We start from the raw sequence: 23,035 nt of genomic DNA, 5'->3' as shown, positions 1-23,035 counted from the left end.
TATGAAGATTCAGACACCTGTGAAAAATGTTATTTGGGATATTGACTAGAAAACTGTAGTACTTAAGTATATAATCATGTAAATACCTGTATATGTGTATGCTCACCAATAGGGCCGCTCAACAAATGTGGGGCTTAAATCTAAACAGAATTTTGGGGTCATTTCATAACAATTGTTAAGAAAAAAAATTGATTATTACAAGTATTGAACTCATAACTTATACTTTAGTAACAACCAAACCTACCACCATACCAATACGTTAATTTGAGTTTACTATACTAATTATAATATATCTATATTTAATGTCTTCTTTGGATTTGAAGGCTTTAACTGAGTGTGAGCCTAAAGTCATAACTTGTTTTCGCTTTCCAACGAACCACCCCTGATCACCAATATTATCTTTATAGTATCTTTTTTTCTCATACCATTAATCGTTAATCAGTATCTATTCGTATTGGCTACAAGCGTTAGATTTTGAATATTTGTTATTTTCTTCGGATATTGGGAAATTTTATCATGTTTTAAAGGCTCATATATTTGTATGTTTATGTATGTTGGTTGCTGGTTTTATTGAAGGTACGTGTTTGCATTAAACATTTGTAATTAATAGCCTCAGTTTATCACTTATTTAACTAAGTTTTTATGACATGGCATTAATTTTTATGATGTTATGTGATGGCTTGAAGTTATGTGTAGGAAAATCTAAGAGGAATTAGTCATTAAGATATATGATGGAATTATTTATAAAACCATTCGGTCATTGTATTCATGTCTTAAATACATCAAACAACTAGCTAGTTCTTACTCTAAGTAACACTATATATCCAACGTAACGCTACGCTGATGTTGTCTAAGGCTCGTGTACTCTTATTTGGAGGTAGCATTTTGTTGTTGGACATGAAGAGTTTCTCATCATCATGGCTGGATTATGATATTTTTCTTGTGGATATTAAAAATAGAAGATCGGGGAAGGGGCTGTTTACTAGCCTCTTAATAATTATATTAAGAGGCCGTCTGTTATTCAATTAGCATTAAGTGTGCTTGGTTCACCATAATAATACCTTTGATCGAATTGGTCAATAAACTACCCATTATTAAGCTTTAAATTAGCACCGAATGAAACTTTTACAAGATTGTCCCATTCACATGTGTTCATAACCCTCGGTATTAAGTGTTCTTGGTTTACTATAATAACACCTTTGAACCGGTCAAAACCTCTTGCCAATTGCTGACATTTTTCTTCTTTTAAGCATTATAGATTCAATCATCTTAGCATATGCGCGATTATTTAAACTCCCCTTGACAATTCTTCTGGTGAGGTGTTTGTGAACAACTAAATCTGGAAACATTCTTATAAACGAGTACAAAGGAACAGCCATTTATAAAAATAGACATTAAATCAAGGAACAATGTTTGAAACATGCGGAAATGAAGGAACATTGTTAGAACCAACTAGAAAGCCAATAACTATTAACAATAATCTCTATTACAATTAATTTTTTCCAAGAAAATGTAAAAGCCTAAAAGTAGTTTACATTTGAAGAATAAAACATCTATAAGATGAAATTGACATATATGTTCAAACACTCCATTGTCACATCTCTACAATTAGATTCCATTTCGTATGACAATATTAAGCTAACGGACCTTTAACGTGTATAGGATTAGATGTTAGTCAAATAAAATGTGAAAGCGATGGTAGATATATATGAGACTCATGGTAAATACCATAAGCGAAATTCGTACTATATATTCTTATTAATTAGTCAAATGTGTGTATTTTTCTATTTTGTTATATATGAGACTTTTGGTAGATGCTTGCGGTGCGCGCATATAATGTATATATGTGTGAACCCTCAGGTGGACTAAAGTGAAATTGCACTAATTTTGACGTTATTTTACTAATCTCGTGAAAATAATGTTAAAAATGGCAGAAGATTAATCAGGCATCATGTGGTGGCGTTGATAGCCGAAATACAAGGTTACATGCAACAATCGGCCGGTGTCTCGATGATTGAGTGTTATGTGCCTTATGTCCAAGGCTTGATTGAAAACTACTATCGAGCCGGAGGTCTCACCGAAGCAGCCTCTCTATTCCTATGGGGTAGAGGTAAGACTATCTACATCTTACCCTCCTCAGACCCTACCATAACTTTGCTATTTGTGAGATATATTGAATACGATGATGATGATGAGACTTTTGGTAGATAGGCGAAACTTCATACTATATATCCTTATTAATTAGTCACATATGCGCATTTATCTATTTTGAATATGTATGCATTAGGGTATTAACATATGTTCCCGTATTATTTCGGGCATAATCTATTCGAATAAAAGTCGATACGTATGCAACTATTTATATTGCATATTGAAGAAACACTAATTGACCCCGGCAGATTACGGATAGTATGGGGGTTAAATAGATGTTTCCCACGAGGGTTAGGTCCGGCAAGATGGTTATTCTTCTGGTGACCTGCAAAACAGACACCGTGAGCTCGTCACTGAGAAGGGGGGGTACCTCCTTGTGACCACCCTCCGGCATGAGAATCAGACTAGATTGCTCTTGAATATAAGTGTATATTAAGAGAAATAGCTAGAGAGAAGATGATGATACCGTTCCAAGCTGTTGGAGTATTTATAGCCGAAGGTAGGTGTCCAAGAAGGTACAGCCGGCTGTATAATATTCCTTTTCTACCAACTGTGGGCTACGCACGTGCCGTGCTGGTGGTTGGTGGGTAGGCAGCGGCTGATAGTGACATGGTCGGCTGTGTACTATTCCTTTTCCACCAACTGCAGGCTATGTACATGCCACGACAAGGGTTGGTGAGTAGGCAGCGGCTGATAGTGACATTAAGTACTAGAGCGTGCTGCTCGTCGTACTGTTGTCAGTGAGCTGTCGCAGCTTTGGTCAGATCTTTTGTCCATACCTTGGCAGGTATAGTACAAAAGATCCTCCAGTAGCGTACGGACTGGCTCATTTGGGCGGGAGTTTTCCCGGCTTTGGGCGGGAGTATTCCCGGCTTGCTCATTCCTTCTTCAGGTGACTACTGAATTATTTGAGTTAGTGCCTTGTGCGTGTAGCCTTGCTGTGCGGGTAGCCTTCCCTGATGGCTAGTATCCGTAGCTGCGGGAACAGGCGGAGTACGTCACCATTGGGAGGCTTTTCCTGCGGGAACAGCTTGCGTACTTCGCGTAAGGACGTCGCGTCTCTGAGCATGGTTGGTCCTGCGGATCCAGTTGGTCTTTGCGCAGACGTCCCTCTAGGTGAGTCTTGCGAGTTCAACTGCGCAGACGTCCCTCTTCGAGGTGAGTCTTGCGGGTCCAACAGCGCAGACGTCCCTGTTTAAGGTGAGTCTTGCGGGTCCAGCCGTGCAGACGTCCCTGTTTAAGGTGAGTCTTGCGGGTCCAACCGCGCATATGTCATGGCTATATTTGTAAAATAGTTGTGAATACTTATACCTGTAACACACCCATAAAAACGAATTACCCTTGTTATATTCTATTAAAAGATCTTTTAAATAAGTCGTTATGTTCTAGAGATGTCAATATGCCGGGAATTGAACGAGTATTGGTAATTTCGTCGGGTATTTGCTACTCAAGACCCTTCAGGTTCGCATTACATGGTTAAGTTACTCATTGGGACATTCATTTTCCGAAATATAATTATAAACTTATATAAAAAAGGTGACTTAATCTGAAGAGGTAGGTCCCAGCAGAGCCCAGTTGGTCCCGCAAGACTCACCTTGAACAGGGACGTCTGCGCAAAGGCCATCTGCTTCCGCAGGACCCACCATGCTCAGAGAACCTTACGCGCAGTACGCAAGCTGTACACGCAGGGAAAGCCTCCCAATGGTGAAGTACCCCGCCTGTTCCCGCAGTTGCGGATACAAGCCATCAGGGAAGGCTACCCGCAGACAGCAGGGCTACACGCACAAGACAATAGATACTTCAGTAGTCACATGAAGGAATGAGCAAGACGGGAACAATCCCGCCAAAATGAGCCAGTCCGTATGATTCTGAAAGATCTTCTGTACTATACCTACCAAGGTATGGATAGGACAGACAATCTGACCAGAACAGCCCATGAGCCAATCACAGGGTGACAGCTCACCGACAACAGTAAGAGGAGGAGCACCCTCTAGTACTGTTTGTCACTATTAGCCGCTGCCTACTCACCAACCCTTACTGCAGGGCATGCGCAGCCTACAGTTGGTGAAATAGTGTTACTGTTGGCCGTAACCTATTCACCAACCAGCATGGCCTGCGTATAATCCACAGTAGGTAGGACGTGCATAATCTACAGTTGGAGGAATAGTGCAGCCGACGTAGTTACTGTTGGCCGTAACCTATCCACCAACCAGTATGGCCTGTGCATAGTCCACTGTTGGTAGAACAGGAATACTATTCAGCCGGCTATACCTTCTAGGAAACCTACCTTCGGCTATAAATACTCCAACATCTTGGAATGGTAAGATCATCTGCTATCCAGTTATCTAGCAATCTCTTAATATACACTTATATTCAGAGCAATCTAGTCTGATTCTCACGCCGGAGGGTGGTCACAAGGAGGAACCCCCCCCCTTCTCAGTGACGAGCTTACGGTGTTTGTTTTGCAGGTCTCCTGAAGAACAGCCTTCTCAGTTAGATCTCATCCGTGGGAAACATTACTTAACCCCCAGATTATCTATAATCTGTCCAGGTTATCTATAATCTGTCCAGGGTTCACTTAGTGTTTCTTCATTGGCGCTATCCGTGCATAAAAGCTAGAACTATTTTAGTTTTTTCACAATTTCTGAAGAAATGGTTAACGTTACTCCGGTCCAAAGGCCAGTAACCGACCAAGAAACCCCGGTAACAACCCCAGCAACTGGGGGGAACACCGGCGGTTATACAATCCTTACGAACACTACTCCGACCACCAAAGCCGGAGCAAGTGCAGTAAATATTCCACTGGGGTTCACCGACACCCAGTTGGAAAAACGAACAAGGGCCCCTCGCCAAACACTAGATCAAGTGAAGGCGTGGGCCGAAGCACGACAAAGAGAATTCCAAGCCGAATTGGATGAACGCTTGCGTTCAGCTCAACAGGCTGACGAATTCGGCAGTACTCGCCAACACCTCAATATGAGCAGTGACTGCGAGTACTCAGACGAGTTGGAGTCCGATACCGACGCGAACCCTCGCCATAAGGCGAAAGGGAAGCGTAAGGAAACGGACGTCCAACCAAAAAGGAATTTTGGGGAAGCTTTTAAACCAATCGCGGAGAGAAACCCGCGTGACTTCTCCAAAACCTTTAGACCAACTGCTACAAATGCAGGAAAGTCAAAATTCGCAAGGGACATTGCGGAAGCAATCGCCCCGAGAAGTGCCAAACAGATGTCCAACATTGGCACTTATGATGGTCTATCCGACCCAGACGACCATTTGAACAGGTTCATTGCGGGGGCTACCGTCAGCAACTGGACGGAACCCACGTGGTGCTACATGTTCCAGATGACTCTGGTCGGAGCGGCCAGGGCATGGTTCGATCGTTTACCGATCCACCACATATATGACTGGGCGGACTTTCAGAACAAGTTCAGCTAGCACTTTAGCCAACAGAGGAAGTACACTGAAGAGCAGTGGACGATCCTCAACTGCGTGAGAGAGGAGGATGAATCTTTACTAGACTTCATCACCCGCTTCAACTCCAAAAAGCTAAGTCTCGGCAACATAAGTGAGGATCTGGTTCGCGCCGCCTTCATCCAAGGCGCCGAATACCCAGAACTTATCCGCACATTGACGGGTAAGGATGGCATGCCATCAACTTGGGATGCCATCATGACGGCGGCAAAGCGCTTTGCCGAGACGGAAAAGCAACTGGGAAGGGATCTTCCCCAGAGTACACACCTCTACACGCAGAGGACAAGGGAGAACAACGTTAGGACCGCCCGGCAGAACAAAAAGAGGCGGCTAGGTATTTGGCAGTCAAGGGTAAACTTTGACACCTCATCCAGCTCTCGCCCTCTTGTTGGCGGAAGGGACAACACACACCCTTCAAACCGAAAAAACCGGTGGACGCCACTCACCAAGAGCGTCACGGAGATATTTGCCACGGAAAAATTGCCATGGCCAAAAGCCCCATTGATCCGGCAGAAACCTAATGCGGATCAAAGCAAGTCCTGTGATTTCCACGGGACAAAGGGTCATGGTACTGAAGAGTGCACATCCTTGAAAGACATTGTTGAAGCATTTGTCAAGGATGGAAGACTTGCACATCTCGTGGCATCAATCAGGAAGGGAGGAAGGAGTGACAACCGGTACAGAGGTAACGGACGAAAGCCCGTCGACATCAGCATCAACATGGTTCATGGCAAGGTCGGAGGAAGAAAAAGACGAGCGACAGAACCATGCGCGTGGAAGGAAGCTGAGGTGCGCTTCCCGCGAGTGCCAGGAGGCCCCAGCAAAGAAGGCCCCATCGTCATCAAAAGCCAGCTGGGGCATTACATCACTTCCCGCACTCTTGTTGACAACGGCGCTTCGTCGACGGTGATGTACAGGCAGTTCTTTGACAAGCTGGATGATGAAGACAAAGAATGCCTGGAAACGGTCTACGCTTCAATGGAAGGGTTTGACGGCAGTACAGAAACCCCCCTGGGTATCCTATCTTTCCCCGTCACTCTTACAGATGGAAAACACTCCCGCACAGAGGATGTGGACTTTGTCGTGATGAGGAAGCCACACCACACGTACGACATCCTCTACGGGAGAGACGGGATGGCAAGATTCAACGCCGTGGTATCTTCAGTCCACGGCATGATGGGATGGCCAACAGCTGAGGGTGTGGCGATGATCACTGGCATTCCCCAGGTATGCATCGCATCTGTCTCATCTAAACCCCAACCAAAGATGGCTAAACCAACCATCACCGAACCGGAAAAATGGGCCTTCAATGGCAAATACCCCGACCAGGCCGTTACCATTGGACCAACAATCGTTGATCCCACCCGCACCTTACTCAAACGCCTACTGCAGAAAAACGCTGACATCTTTGCGTGGACACCAGCTGACATGACTGGTGTACCCCGAAGTAAGGCGGAGCATAAGCTCAAGTGCGATCCGGCTGTTACTCCAGTCGTACAAAAGCGCAGAGTAATGGGGCCTGAACAAACTAACGCGTGTAGAACCCAAGTCAAGGAACTCCTTGACGCAGGCATCATACGCGTTAGTAGATATCAAACATGGGTTGCAAATCCCGTAATGGTACCGAAGAATGACAAACAATGGCGCATGTGCATAGATTTCAAAGATTTGAACAAAGCATGCCCCAAAGATTGTTATCCGTTACCAGAAATTGATCTTAAGGTGGATTCGTTGGCACCATTTCGCCTTAAATGCTTCTTGGATGCGTATAAGGGGTACCATCAAATCCACATGGCCGTAGATGACCAGGACAAAACCGCGTTTCGGACGCCCGATGGTACATTTTGTTATAAAATGATGCCCTTCGGACTTAAGAATGCAGGGTCCACGTACCAACGCCTGATGGACAAAGAGTTTCATGCCCAAATCGGGAGAAACTTGGAAGTCTATATGGATGATTTGGTCATCAAAAGCCCCGAGCCAGAAGCGATGTTGAAAGACATTGAAGAAACTTTCAACATGCTCAGAAAGATAAACATGAAGCTCAACCCGAGCAAGTGTTCATTTGGGATGGAAGAAGGGAAGTTCTTGGGAGTCATTGTTACTAAAGATGGCTTCAGAGCGAACCCTGAAAAGGTCAAAGCCATTGTTAAAATGGAATCACCTACCACCATCAAACAGGCTCAGACACTGAATGGACGACTAGTCGCACTTAATCGCTTTTTGGCAAACCATGCAGATAAGTCGTTTCCTTTCGTGTCAACATTAAGAAACTGCTTAAAGAAAACGCACTTCCGCTGGACACCAGAAGCGGAAGCAGCTTTTCAGGAGATTCGGTCACGCCTGATCGAACTCCCAACACTTACAGCACCACAAGCGGGAGAGGAGTTAATCCTATATCTTTCCGCAACAGATAGAGCAACCGGGGCAGTACTGCTAACAGAACGAAAAGGCATCCAGATGCCAATCTATTATGTTAGCCGTGTACTAACAGACGTAGAAACCCGGTACTCTACCCTCGAAAAATTAGTCTTAGCACTTATACACGCTTCACGCAGGTTAAGACGATATTTCCAGGGCCACCCAATCACCATTCTCACCAACTTCAAACTCTCAAACGTTCTAGGCAAACCCGAATTATCGGGACGTCTAGCCAAATGGGCAATTGAATTGGGAGAATATGCAATTAAGTACAAGCCAAGACCAGCCATAAAAGGCCAGGTCCTGGCCGATTTTATTGCAGAAGTCCCCGCTACGCGGGAGAAAGACTGCCAGGAGGAGGCTCAACCCTCCCCAGCACAGGACATCAACGATATCTGGCGACTCTATACTGATGGAGCAGCCAACAACGAGGGTTCAGGCGCAGGGTTAAAATTAACCAACCCAGCGGGCCAAGAATATACTTACGCTATTCGGTTGGATTTCCCAAGTACGAATAACGAAGCCGAATACGAAGCATTCTTGGCCGGATTGAGAATTGCGCGTAAAATGGGAGTGAAAAACTTGGAAGCCCACGTGGATTCCATGCTGGTGGCCAACCAAATAAATGGGACGTACACGGCTGTGAACGACATAATGGCCCTGTACCTCGCCCAGGCAAAAACCCTTATGCGTGATTTTAATGATTGTAAAGTCATACACGTTAAGCGCAGCGAAAACAAATCTGCGGATGCGTTAAGCAAGCTTGCATCACTAGCCTTCACCCACTTGGGAAAGGACATCCGCATTGAACTCCTCGAAGCACCATCAGTCCCGCACAAGGAAATTTGTGTCATCCAAACCGGTACAGAAACGTGGATGACACCAATAATAAATTACCTTGCAGCAGGAACACTACCAGAATCAAAAACACAGGCAAGAAAACTACGCTGTAAAGCACTAAATTATCAACTCATCAATGACAACCTTTACAGACGTAACTTTCTTGGCCCACTTTTAAGATGCGTGGACAACCAAGATGCTGACTACCTCTTAAGGGAAGTACACGAGGGCATCTGTGGAGTTCACGCAGGTCCCCGCGCTGTTGTGGCTAAGCTGAACAATGCGGGATACTTTTGGCCGGGGATGCATATGGATGCACTGGCATACACTAGAAAATGCAGGTCTTGCCAGCTTTACGCACCCAACACGCATCGCCCGAAGAACGAACTTGTTCCAGTCACTTCTTCGTGGCCATTTCAGAAGTGGGCCATCGATGTGACAGGCCCATTTCCCACAGCAGCAGGAAATGTTCAGTTCCTAGTGGTAGCCATCGATTACTTCACCAAGTGGATAGAAGCAAAACCTTTAGCCCAAACAACCGCAAAACATATCAAAAAATTTATTTGGGAATTTATTATTTGTCGTTTTGGACTTCCACAGAATCTGGTGAGCGATAACGGCACCAACTTTGCTGACAAGAAGCTACAGCAGTGGCTGAAAGAACTTCAAATCACCTACACCTTTACCTCAGTGGCACACCCGCAAGGTAATGGTGAGGTGGAAAGAGCAAACAAGAGCATCGTCGATGGCATAAAGAAAAGACTCTTGAAACACAGATCCGGCTGGGTGGACGAGCTCCCGCACGTCCTTTGGGCAAACAGAACGCTGAAAAAGGCCAGTACGGGGGAAACCCCGTTCAGTCTCACTTATGGCACTGAAGCCATGGTCCCAGTCGAAATTGGTTTACCCTCACCAAGGGTCTTGATCCAGCCAGAAGACAATGATGCGGAAAGACGGTTAGACCTTATGCTAACCGAGGAACGCAGAGACTTAGCCGCAGTGCATGAAGAAAATTACAAACGACAAATGCAAAAGTACTACAACACGCGGGTAAAACTCTGCAATTTCAATGAAGGAGACTACATACTGCGTAACAACGAGGCTTCAAACCAAGAGCGCCCAGGAAAGCTGGCCCCGGTCTGGGAGGGGCCATACATTATCAAAGAAGTCCTGGGAAAAGGGGCATACCGGCTTGAAAGGCTCGATGGCACTCCTATCCCAAGAACATGGAATGGAGCTCAATTACGCAAATGTTATATGTAGATCAATTCCAAACTTGTAAAGAAAAGGCCTAGAGCCACTTCTAATGGAAATGATTCTCCTTACACAATGTGTTGATAGCCTTACCTTTAACTTATGAACTTCCCATGTGCCGGTATTCACCGCACCAATGCGTGAAGAAGTAAGTAGTTGCGTGTGGAAGGCGGCAAAACCCGCATAAACACAACGCTAAAAATGTAAAAAAGTTCTAAGGAAAACCTACACGCAGGTCAGTGGTAAGTAAAGTTTAGCCATCCTTGTAAGTGCAAGTGACGGTCTTACCCGCACAATCACAAGCAAGGAAGCAAAACTTCAACCTATCATCTACCACGTTCAAAGGTTAACTTATTCTGAACACTTAGAAAATTTCAAGGAAAAGATGAGGAAAACTTCCACGCAGGATAAATGTAAGTTTAGCCATCCTACTAAGTGCAAGTGACGGTCCTACCCGCACAATCATGAAAGAGGAAGCAAAAATAAACTTATAATTTACCACGTCAAAAAGTTAACTTATCTAAGTACTAAAGAAATTGCTAAGTGTAAACATGCGTAAAATAAACAAAGGACAAACACATTCTTTATTTCATCAACTTGAATATTACAAACATTGCTGGGTATATACCCGCATACAAAAGAAGTACAAGAGCAAATATCTACGCTAGTGGTGGAAAGGGATCTTTTGGATCATGCTTCAGGACCACTCCCACTTGGACCCGCACCATCGGCAGAGTGTGACGGTTCAAGGAAAGCTCTAAGGACCGCAAGCCCATCATCAGCAGCAGCAATTTCATTCACCTTCTCCACCACCGGATGCGGGAAGGCAGCATACTGGTTCACTGCTTGGTCATAAATAGTTTCGGTATCCGCATTATACAAAGGGAAGTTGGAAGGCGGGACGCCTTTCTCAGCAAACCCTAGACCAAGCAGGAAGCCGGTCCGTTCCCCATCCTCATGAGAAGCGTTGAGGGCTGCGCTCATAGCATCGTCGTAAGATGTCTCTGAAAAGACCCGATGCACAACCTACAAAAAATGTACAAGTATAAGAACTTCTATCCTACAAAGGAAAGCGTGACGACATAAAGCTAAAATACCAGAGGCAACGCTTCTCGAAGAAGCCATTCCTTGACAACCAGAGCTTGGGTGCAGGAGCGTTCAGCTTCGTTCTTATTAAGATTGGCGAGAAGCACATCCTTTGCAGCGGCCTCTTCAACGCCCTTAAGCTTCCGCTCGGTGTGCGCAAGCACACCCCTCTGGTCCAGGATTTCTTGAAGCTTCTTCGCATCCTCCATAGCCAAGGCATTATGAGCCTGTTGAAGAGCCTCTAACTTAGCTTTAAGTTCTTCATTCTCCAGGCGGAGAGGCTCAGCAACAGCTTCAGCCTTGGTGGCCCTCTCGGTCGCGTTCCTCGCAGTCTCCTTAGCTAGCCGAAGCTGTTCGTTAACAGCTTGGGCAGCCTTGGAGCGGGCCTCGAGTCGCGCTTGAACCTCAACCTCGAGGGCCTTGAAGGCCTTCTCCTTCTCCGCAGATGCTGCGGTTAGTTTTTGGTTCTCCTCCCGGAGAGCACGCGCCTGAGATACTTCTTTAACGCGAGCTGCTTTCAACTTCTCGTTTTCACGACAAAGCAGCTCGACGCGTGGCTGCATCCGGGCCAGGAGAACCCGAAGCTCGTTGGTTAGCCTACCCTCCTGGTAGCTAACCATGGCTTCCCCCAACGCACCATGGGGAGCAGCGTGGCGAGCCCAGTCCACGCACTCCACAGGTGTGCGAAGGGTTGTTCCTCGGCGAATGTTCCATCTTGGAACATACACTTCATTGGAATCCGACACTGCAAAAGAAACAAAGCAGTTAGGAAAAGATGATAAAAATTGCATAAAGGACAAAAGAACCCTACGCACCTGTAGGGTCGATCACAGGCCGATAGCCACCGAACCCATCACCTGAACCTAAGGGAAATCCATCCAAAAGGTCAGGCAGATGGGAAGGTAACAAAGATCGGCGAGAAGCCCCGCGCGTACCTGAAGGTCCAGCCGTCGAGGCCGATGGCGGAGGCGGCATGGTTTCCGCCGCAGTCGATGGCGGAGGCATGGTGTCCGCCGCGGACGCCGCCGAGGAATCAGCAGCAACAGTGACCGCCGGCTCGGTGAACGATGCTGTAAAAATTGCACTCACCGCCGGCGGTGACGTCATCTCGGCTGGAACAGTTGGCTCAAAGGATTGAGCAACTGGACCAGCGGAAGCAGGCGAAGGTGCCTGGGTCGACGCCTCAGGTAGGCTGACCGAGCCTACCGTCATTGGCGGAGAGGTACTCCCTTGCGCTCCACCCTGGAATGCGTCAACATCCACGCCTACAGAAAGAAGACAAGTGTTAATAAATTTATGAAGTATGATAAATCTACAAAAAGAATGTTTATACTTACGGGTTTTCTTGAGCCTGAACGTACGAACGGGCGGGGATGAACCCGAGGGAGCCGGTCTCTTGATGCCGGTCACCGTCGTCGTCGGTTCTCCGGAGGTAACAGTCGTAGCCTCCGGAGCAGTGGTCTTCTCACCACCGGGGTTCCCCTCCACCTCTTCATTATCTGACTCGGTGTCAGATAGAAGCACCGGATCAGCTGTGGAGGCCACCTTCTCCTTCCCTTTCCCGCCGGCAGCCTTCTTCTTCCGCACTAGCGGAGGACCATCTGAGGATTCCTCAGAAGAAGACAGGATGTAAGGAATTCCAGCAGCGGGTACAGCATTGAGGGGTTGAGGATAGAATATCGCCTTACCTGGCCGCCGGTGGCTCAGGATCTCTTGGCCCGGCGGATAGACCTCCACAAACCGATCCGCCATTTGTTCCAGGATGGGCAACTCGTTCTCGTCTAGAGCACGAGTACCCATCCGCGCGGGACCGTCAGCTTCCCGCGGGTACAGGAGCGACTCCAAGTTGTTCCCCTCTGAAAGAAAATAAACAGTTAGAAGATAAACTCGTATAAGCAAAGAGAAACGGAGCATACCGTAAGGGATAGAGTTCGAACCGTATTCGAGGACGATTGGAACCTTTTGCGCGTCAGCCTCTTTCCACACTCGGCTCATCCCCAACATCACCATCCCGGACTCCGGAAACCGGAAAACCGGAGATTGGACCCGGGATATCTTTGCAAACCATTCCGCCTTCTGGTAGTTTGTAGCGTGGTGGCTCGGAATGGCTTGGCCATTTTTAAACTTCATGGCAATGGGGACGGCGCGAGCAGAAATGTAGAAGAACTCCCGCTTCCACGATCGGAGACTGCGCTCTGTCGCGCAAATCTTCAAACCCTTGATTCGGGTTGTCAGGGTGTACCACCCCTGGATGCACCTCCAAGTATAGAAGGTCATCAGGCGGTCCACGTAGGGCTCAACACCCAATATCCGGCACACCCACTCGAAGTGGCGAATCTTCGCGATCGCCATTAGGTGCAGCTCGGTCAGATGAACACCGTGCCTTTCGAGGACACGGTAAACAAACTTTGTCAATGGGAACCTAAGGTTCCCATAAACAAAGAATGCAGCATATACCCCGATCTTGCCACTGGGGGCATCGTACACGGTCTGATGGGGTTCAGGAAACTCAGGCTCGAGAGGATCGAGCATGAACTTCCTAACAACATACCGGTACTGATCGCCGGGCAGAGCACACTGGCACTCACCAGCAGTACTCTTGTCATCGGCCGAAGACTCAAGATCACGAGAAGACATTGTGCAGAAAAAAGAAAGCGATTTCGGGAAAATGCTAGCCTGAAAAGGGGAGTATTTGCCGGAAATCGCTAAAGAAGAAGAAGAGAAGGGTGAAAGTGTGGATTGCAAACAGCCCTCTCCCCCTTTATATACTAATCGCAATTAATGCGATGAATTTAATGCGGAGGAGAGAGAAATCGAAGGTGCAATGAAACTATGACACGTGGCATAAAGCAGGCTGGCAACAGCTGTTGACAGGACGTGTGCCAGTAATTTCGCGGCCACGCGCCCGAAAAATCGCGCCCACGCGCCTGAAAAAGAGACTGGAATGACCATATAATGTCACGTCACCATAACTTCCTGCACGTCCTGACACAGTCAGAAGAAACCGTCGCACGACGTTTCAGACGTTTGGACTGTTCCTATCTTTCTACCAACTCTTCGAATTTTGAAATTCAAAATTCAAAAAAGATTAAAAGTAAGCGGGAAAACACCCCTTACCAAACAAGTAACCATAAGCCGGATGCGGGTACAGTGTTAAGGCAAAACCCTTCACATACCTAGCACCCGCAGGGAATTGAAGCCAAGAATACCTTGGAAACCAAGTAACTATAAGACAGGTGCGGGTACAGTGTTAAGGCAAAACCCTTCACATACCTAGCACCCGCAGAGAATTGAAACCAAGAAGGATCTTCTAGGCAATGCTTGCGGATAGAGGAATAACATCCCCGCATAACGGGAACGTCGAGAATTATATTGTTTGAAACTCCGTAATGGAATTGGTGGTCTTAGCATAATTGATCACTATGTTGAAAACCACCAGAACCTCATGGAGACTATATACAAGTGAGACTCAACGCTCCTGCCTTGCGAGAAGGTTACATACCTACCCGCATCATACCCAAAGATCAAGCAAAAAAATCGGGAATTTTTGCAAGTGACACTAGGAAACCCGCGGGAAGAATCTCCACGGAGAACCTTAAAACTAAAAAGCCTTTTCAAAACCCCTTGCTCAAAGTCCAAAAGTTCACCTCACTTTATTAAACATTCATGAGAAGAACATTGGACTGGGGGGACTTGAAGAGGTAGGTCCCAGCAGAGCCCAGTTGGTCCCGCAAGACTCACCTTGAACAGGGACGTCTGCGCAAAGGCCATCTGCTTCCGCAGGACCCACCATGCTCAGAGAACCTTACGCGCAGTACGCAAGCTGTACACGCAGGGAAAGCCTCCCAATGGTGAAGTACCCCGCCTGTTCCCGCAGTTGCGGATACAAGCCATCAGGGAAGGCTACCCGCAGACACCAGGGCTACACGCACAAGACAATAGATACTTCAGTAGTCACATGAAGGAATGAGCAAGACGGGAACAATCCCGCCAAAATGAGCCAGTCCGTATGATTCTGAAAGATCTTCTGTACTATACCTACCAAGGTATGGATAGGACAGACAATCTGACCAGAACAGCCCATGAGCCAATCACAGGGTGACAGCTCACCGACAACAGTACGAGGAGGAGCACCCTCTAGTACTGTTTGTCACTATTAGCCGCTGCCTACTCACCAACCCTTACTGCAGGGCATGCGCAGCCTACAGTTGGTGAAATAGTGTTACTGTTGGCCGTAACCTATTCACCAACCAGCATGGCCTGCGTATAATCCACAGTAGGTAGGACGTGCATAATCTACAGTTGGAGGAATAGTGCAGCCGACGTAGTTACTGTTGGCCGTAACCTATCCACCAACCAGTATGGCCTGTGCATAGTCCACTGTTGGTAGAACAGGAATACTATTCAGCCGGCTATACCTTCTAGGAAACCTACCTTCGGCTATAAATACTCCAACATCTTGGAATGGTAAGATCATCTGCTATCCAGTTATCTAGCAATCTCTTAATATACACTTATATTCAGAGCAATCTAGTCTGATTCTCACGCCGGAGGGTGGTCACAAGGAGGAACCCCCCCCCCCTTCTCAGTGACGAGCTTACGGTGTTTGTTTTGCAGGTCTCCTGAAGAACAGCCTTCTCAGTTAGATCTCATCCGTGGGAAACATTAGTTAACCCCCAGATTATCTATAATCTGTCCAGATTATCTATAATCTGTCCAGGGTTCACTTAGTGTTTCTTCATAATCAATACATAATTTTCAACTACTCTTCCAACAATTCTACATTTTTTTAACTTTTTAAGATTCTAGCAACTTAAACATACTACCGAATATATTTTAAAATATACATTATTATTAAATTTCATTTCTATGTGGTCGGGCAGACATTTAATTCGAGTTTTAATTTGAATGAATCCAATTCCCGGTTTCATGCCCCAAATACCCGTTTCATATATTTGTGTTATACCGTCACATTCGATTTTGTTTGCCATTTCTACCATGAACGAGACGCAATTAACACGATTCTATTACAGGAAAAGCTAGTACCTTTTTTCTAGTAGGCCAGGAATATTAACTTTCCATAAAAAGTAAAATAAAGATGAACTAGAACGGCCAACAAAGACTTAGATATATATATACAAAAAGGATACAATGTCCAAAAAAGGACCAAAAATACACCCAAGTAAAACACCCAAATTTAGAATCTTAATAATAGATGGTATTTGAATGGAATTACCAAAATAATTTCAACTTATGTGTAATAAGGTGTATGCTACACAAGTTGATTAATAGGAAACTAAGTCTGACTTTATTATGGGAGTTAACAGGCAATGAAATTTTTTGTTTATCGAGTTTGATTTCTTGAATCTTTTAAGAGAACTTGTATTCAGAGATTCATTGTATATACACATGGGTGTGATTATCTTATTAAATAAGAAAGCATATTGTGCAATATCTTTCTGTATATAGTATGTGATCTCAGGACTCAGGGTTGTACATAAAGACCTGGAACTATTCAAATATCTCATGTACCCTAGATCAAGAGCATCATGTCATATCTGATTTGCTTGTGTGTGCATGTCCTTTTTTCTTATCTGGAAAAATAAGCTTTTTCTCTATAGTCTGTATCCTATTACCTTACCCTGGTTATATTCTTTTAACTTTATCTAAGAGCATCATCCAATTTGAAGAGTTTTGAAATACAAACCACATCAAATCACCTACTTTTATTCTTTCTCCTTTCATTCTCTCTCATTCATATCTCACACACACTCTAACAAGTGTGTTGAAATTTCTAACCCCTTTTACTCTCTCTCCTCTCTCTCTCTTCTCTCTCTCTTCCACCTAGGAGTAGAGGTGCACAAATCGGTTTTTTTGAAAAAACCGGTTCGGTTTTTAACCGGACCGGTTTTTTTTATCCAGAAAAAAACCGGTTCGGTTAATAACCGGACCGGTTATTAACCGGTTATTATTGCTGAAAACTCAAACCGGCCAAACCGGTTTGGACCGGTTTAGAAACCGGTTAGAACCGGTTATTAAACCGGTTTTTTTATAACCGGTTTTTAAAAACCGGTCTAACCGGTTAACCGGTTTTTTTTTTTTTTTTTTTTTTTTTTTTTTTTTTTTTTTTTTTTTTTTTTTGCTTTAGGGTTTAGGGTTTCGTTGTTAGCATTCTTTGCTTGGAAGATTAAAAACACATAACTTTCATTTATAGCTTTTACATTAAAAATACAAACATTAAATCGTTATCGCATATTCGTAACTCAAAAATACAAACATTAAAGAATGTTTAGACACGATTACATTAACAAGTTGATGTTTGTTACTCATTTTCTTCGCTACCCGATCCCGAGCTATTCCTTAGGTAATCGTCGTACGCGGCTTCTTCATCGGTCATTGGTTGAGTGTGTCCTTGATTGACCTCGTCTTCATACAAGGCCGCCTCATAGTCCATTTCCCCCTCGAGTGAGCGTTGATGTTGTGCCCTGTCTAAAGAGTCCAAGTAATCCTTGTAGCAAATCGACATCTCTACAGCTGGTGGAGTGAGTCGAGTCCTCCTAATCGATATAACCCTGCCAGAAACAGAAAAAGCAGACTCCGAAGCTACCGTGGAAGCTTGGACCGTTAGTAAATCTTTGGCCATAGCGGCGAGGATCGGAAACTCATCCTCCTTACCTCTCCACCAAGCCAGCAAATCAAGACTTCTAAATTCATCCGGAGTCATGTGTTTCACAAAGTTGGTACCACCATACCTTCCAAGTTCACTGCTTGGGGTGTTTACCCTTTGACGTTTACCGGCGTCTTCCCAAATCATGTAGTACATCCCCATTTCAAGGTCGGTTTGGGATTGGGATTGGGCAACAGCTCTTAACGAGTCATGAATTTGGGAAGACGACCCGTATCTTGTAAGGTAAACATCATACATGTTTGCCAAGGTGGTGTTGAAATCATTCTTTAAAGTTTGGCTATAATAGGGGTTTTGATCGTCGTTTAACCCTAGCTCATCACAAATTTTTTCTATTAAAGCTTCAACACCACCAACATTGATGCAAGGGTTTAACGCAGCAGCACAGGTCAAAACAGCGGGTAGTTCTTGAAAATATTTTTTAAATTTTTCTTTCATTTTTACACCCATATCAAAATAAGGTGCACCCCTACAATGAAGGTCACTCAACTTTGTGCACATGACAGCAATTTTTGGTAAAGCAATGGGGCTTGTTGGATAGTAAACCCCGGATAAACTACTTGTGCAAGATTTAAAAATTTGAAGAACCTCCGTAACGATCTCAATCAATAACCAGTTTCTAGGATCGTACGGTGCACATTTACCCCTATTTGACAAAATTTGATGAAACGCAATTAACGATTGTTTTTGTTGGATGGCTTTCTCAAACATTTCACAAGTCGAGTTCCATCTTGTTGGACAATCCCAGTTAGGCCCCAACCATTGACAGTTAGCTTCTTCACAAAATTTTTTGTATCTTGAAAATGTTGAATTGTTGCTAAAAACATCTCGTAACATTCTTTTAAAATTGTTTCTTTGCGTTTCGATCACGTTTAACCCATCTTGCACGGCCAAGTTGATAATATGTGCAATGCATCGGCTATGAAAAAACGCTCCATCACAGATAGGTTTATACTTTAATTTTAAATGGCCAACCGCGGCCGTATTGTTGGACGCGTTATCAAACGATATTGAAAAGATTTTATCTTCAATCTTGTATTGTCGAATGACTTTATCCAAGAGTTTAAAAATATTTCTACCCGTGTGCGGGTAATCAAACAATTGAAACGCAACGGTTCGTTTCATCATTTGCCACGACCGGGGGTCAACCCAATGAGCCGTCACACAAATGTATGAGTCGGGCGAACCATTAGGTACCGACCACACATCCGTGGTTAAGTTCACACCAGTTTGTAAGTTTGAAAAGTATGAAATTAGTTCGGATTTAGCGTTTTTCCATGCTTTAAGCATATCTCTTCTAAGGGTCGAACGACTTACGTGTTGGTAGCGTGGTTGAACATACGTTTGCATCATCTGCGTGAATTGAGGGTTGTCGAAGTGGTTGAAAGGAAGTGATTGTTGAATCACAAAGTTGCCAAACTGTTGACGTACCGCTTCAAGGTCGTACGTAAACACCGTTCCTTGATTCGTCATCTCCGGCTGCGAACTACTTCCGGATTCGTCCTTCAAGACCTTGCAAGAGGGCTTTTCTACATGAGCTCTTAAACTGGAGTTTGCTTCTTTGTTATAAAACTTCAAACAATGTTTGCATCTAGCTTTTTGGGTTCCGTTAGACATTTCGCATAGGTCGAAATGTTGCCAAATATCTTGGTTTCGTTTCGTGGGGATGACCCGAACGACGGTTTCTCCCGTGTTCGAGGCACCCATGTTGACCGATGAAGCAGCACTTTGGGAGGCCATGATAATCGACTACGAATTAAGAGTGGTATACTCGAGTATGAAATAAACGACTACGAAAGAAGAGCGTTTGGAGTTGTATAATCGCGTATGAAATAAACGTTTAGAGCTTTTGGAGTTGTATAATCAAGTGTGATCTAACCAATACCCAACCTAAACTATATATAGATGTTTGTGGGGGTAAAATGGTAAAAAAACCAAAAAAAAACGGCTAAAAAACGGTCAAAAACACAAAAAAACGGCTATAAGGCCGTTTGGTAACGTTCGAAAACCGGTTAAACCGGTTAACCGGTTATTAAAAAACCGGTTAACCGGTTTTTTTTTATAACGGTAATAACCGGTTATTTTAAAAACCGGTTAACCGGTTTTTTAATAACCGGTTATTAAAAAAAACCGGTTTTTTTTATAACCGGTTATAAAACCGGTTTTGGGTCCAAAACTTATAACCGATACGTAAACCGGTTACGTAAACCGGTCAAACCGGTTTTTAAAAAAACCGGTTTTTAAAAAACCGGTTTTCGGTTAAACCGGCCAAACCGGTTCCGTAACCGGTTTTTTTGACCACCTCTACCTAGGAGCCACCTAGGATTTAAAACAAACAAAAACCAAACAAAAACTTACCATTGGAGATGCCCTAAAACAAGAAAAAGATACTATGTACCAAATAGGGAAATAAAATTAAAAGATGACTAAAAGATGTAAAAAAAAAGGAAATAACCCTAAGGAAGCTAGATATACTAAAAAGCCCTGAAGTTTTTAAAGGGTTCGATGTCATGAGGCCTAATTAACCAAGTGATGCTTCACATATACCAAAAATTGAGAATATGATATATGAGTGAGATTCGAACCCGTGACGTCAAACAAAAGAAACCCTTTTGTAACTATCAGAACCGGAAAACTTAAGAGGACTTCATTAATACCATGCTAACCAATTGATAAATCACAACTTAATTAGTGCTATTTCTTTAAGATACATAATAAGATTTAACTTAAGCAAGAAAGTTGTTTTCTTGATTTTAAGATATGTTTTAAAAGAAAAACAGTTCCCAGATATTAATGGGAGTGCATATTACAACCACACAATTCTTGATTCCATATGTGGTAAAGCTATAGTATCATAGCAGGAAAGGTGAAAATTTTGCTCCATCTATTATTTGTTGAGTGATGGCATGGTCCATGGCATACCAATACATGTACTGTGATGTACAAACACTGTGTGTGTGGTAGTGTGTGGGACTTGTCAAGAAACATAAGCAGATATTTACACAGTTGTTATGCTTACCTGAAACAAGAAGGTACAATGAAATATTTTTAACCAAACCTGGAAAGGTTCTTGAATATATAAAAAGTATTCATTGTATCACATGTATATGATAACACACAAACCCTTTTTAAGAAAAAAAATATCAGATTTTTTGAGTTTCAAAATTAAATTAAATTATTAAAACATACCCTTTTGAAAAAAAAATATATATATATTCATAGTTTCACTTTTTTTGGAGAAACACAGAATGAAAGACATAATACTTATGAAGATCTTGAGGTCAACTAGAGAAACTAACTGAATTAAGGAAGATCTAGCTATCCTTAAAATACATGATGAACAAACAAATTAATTAGATCTAGATAAAGAGAACTATTATTTCTTGAACAAACCAAAGATTAAAATCAAAGGCAACTTCATGTAATTAAAAGTCATGATAAATACAATTTGTTCTTAGCTATAACATATTTGAATATCAAAGATTAATCAACAACCTAATTAATATGATGAAATAAAGAAATCAAACAAAAAGTTTCTTTCTTTGTTGAGTTTTTTACTACTACTACTATTCAACTTGTTCCCTACATTGAGCTTTCTTTAGCTCAATTATCTTTGAATATCTAAAAATCAATAAACAAACTTTAGCAACTTGCATCTTCTTCTATTCCATTCCCACCACTTTCCAGCTTCATTCCTCACCATCTCTAGAAGACCAAAATATTATCAAACTACCCCCTTTAGGTTAACAATATTGTCACAAAGGGTCAATAACTTTTTGCTTCTTACAATTCTCCATTCCCAACAACACCATCTCCATATTATTTCTCTTTCCATTGCAACTAATATTATTATCATTAGTAGTACCACTAAATATGTTGACTCCAAACAACCTAAACATTTGTACTGGTTGCACTGGTCGAACCGGTTGGATCGGTTTTTGACTTAGGTTATCCGATCCGGTTTTCGACTTCCAATCAATGTAAAGCTGCTTATCCGGACCAGTAGATCTTTGAAAACTCACAATGTCACCTGCTTTTAAACTCTTTTCCTTCACAAACCGGCTCCAACCTTTGGTCAACACATAGCTTTGACTACTATTCCAATACGAGTAACGAAATCTCCATACTTTCATACCAATATCTTCAAAATGCAGCGGCACGCCTTTCGAAGTGTTCCCGTTCTGTAACGGGAAGTGCTTCTCGGCGTGCTGCTTTGGTATGACAAGTCTGTTTAGTTTTCCAACGTCACTGGGAGTAACTGTCTTTTCAAACAGTTGCTCTCTAGCGTTGACTGACTGACGGCCAGACCTGACAGTACTACCAGTAGCCTGTAAAATTTTACAGGCTTTTTTACTTTGCTCAAGCTCGTCATTGTAGGTATGTTTTCTCAACATAACTGCAATCTCGGCTTTGGAATGCGAGTTTAAAAAACTCGCTTCCAACCTCGCTTCCTCCGTGTCGGCAGGAAGCGGTTTGAAATTGGTAACAGCGTCACGGCCGCGGAAGCGTTGGACGGCCGTGTCGTACGCTTTCGCGGCCTCGTGTTCATCGTTAAACGTCCAGAGCCACACGCGCTGGTGCTTCTCGTAAATCTGAGCGCCACAGCGGCCGTTCGGCTGCGGGACTACACCTTTGAAACGTGACGAAGGAAGCTTTCGTGACTCGGCTTCTAAACCGACTTCTAGGTCGAGAACCACGCTGCCGCCGCTGCCGATCAAAGGCGGAGTAGTTGCCGGAGCAGCCACGGTTGAGGTTGTTTCAGTGGTTGTGCTTTGGTCTTCTGCGTAGCTACCATCCATTGTTATTATTATTATTATTAGTTAGAGAGAGAAATAAGAGAAAGAATTAGAGAGAAGAATTATTATTAGTTAGAGAGAGAAATAAGAGAAAGAATTAGAGAGAAGAAAATGTGATACCTATGAAGTGGTTACAGGAGAAATATCAAGTATATATAGGAACATTTACAATCCTATTGTGTATGGTGCATATAATAATCATACAAATATAGTTATACAACCATTTTCAAATGATAATGATAATGATAATGATAATGATAATAATAATAATAATAATAATAATAATAATAAATTGTCATGTTGGGTTTTTGCTAGATCATCTACAACA

At 43.7% G+C, this 23,035-nt stretch overlaps 1 pseudogene; it reads right to left on the bottom strand.

The window, feature by feature from the left end:
- Positions 1-21,310: 21,310 nt before the first annotated feature.
- On the bottom strand, positions 21,311-22,763 carry LOC143581444 (AP2/ERF and B3 domain-containing transcription factor RAV1 pseudogene; annotated as a pseudogene).
- Between the last annotated feature and the right edge of the window lie 272 nt (positions 22,764-23,035).

This window comes from Bidens hawaiensis, unplaced genomic scaffold (assembly GCF_021521415.1).
Source record: "Bidens hawaiensis isolate Kalapana, Puna unplaced genomic scaffold, B.hawaiensis_p1.1 tig00030951_1, whole genome shotgun sequence".
Taxonomy (NCBI): Eukaryota; Viridiplantae; Streptophyta; class Magnoliopsida; order Asterales; family Asteraceae; genus Bidens; species Bidens hawaiensis.
Note: the sequence above shows the minus strand (reverse complement) of the source record. Positions and strands in the feature narration are given on the sequence as shown.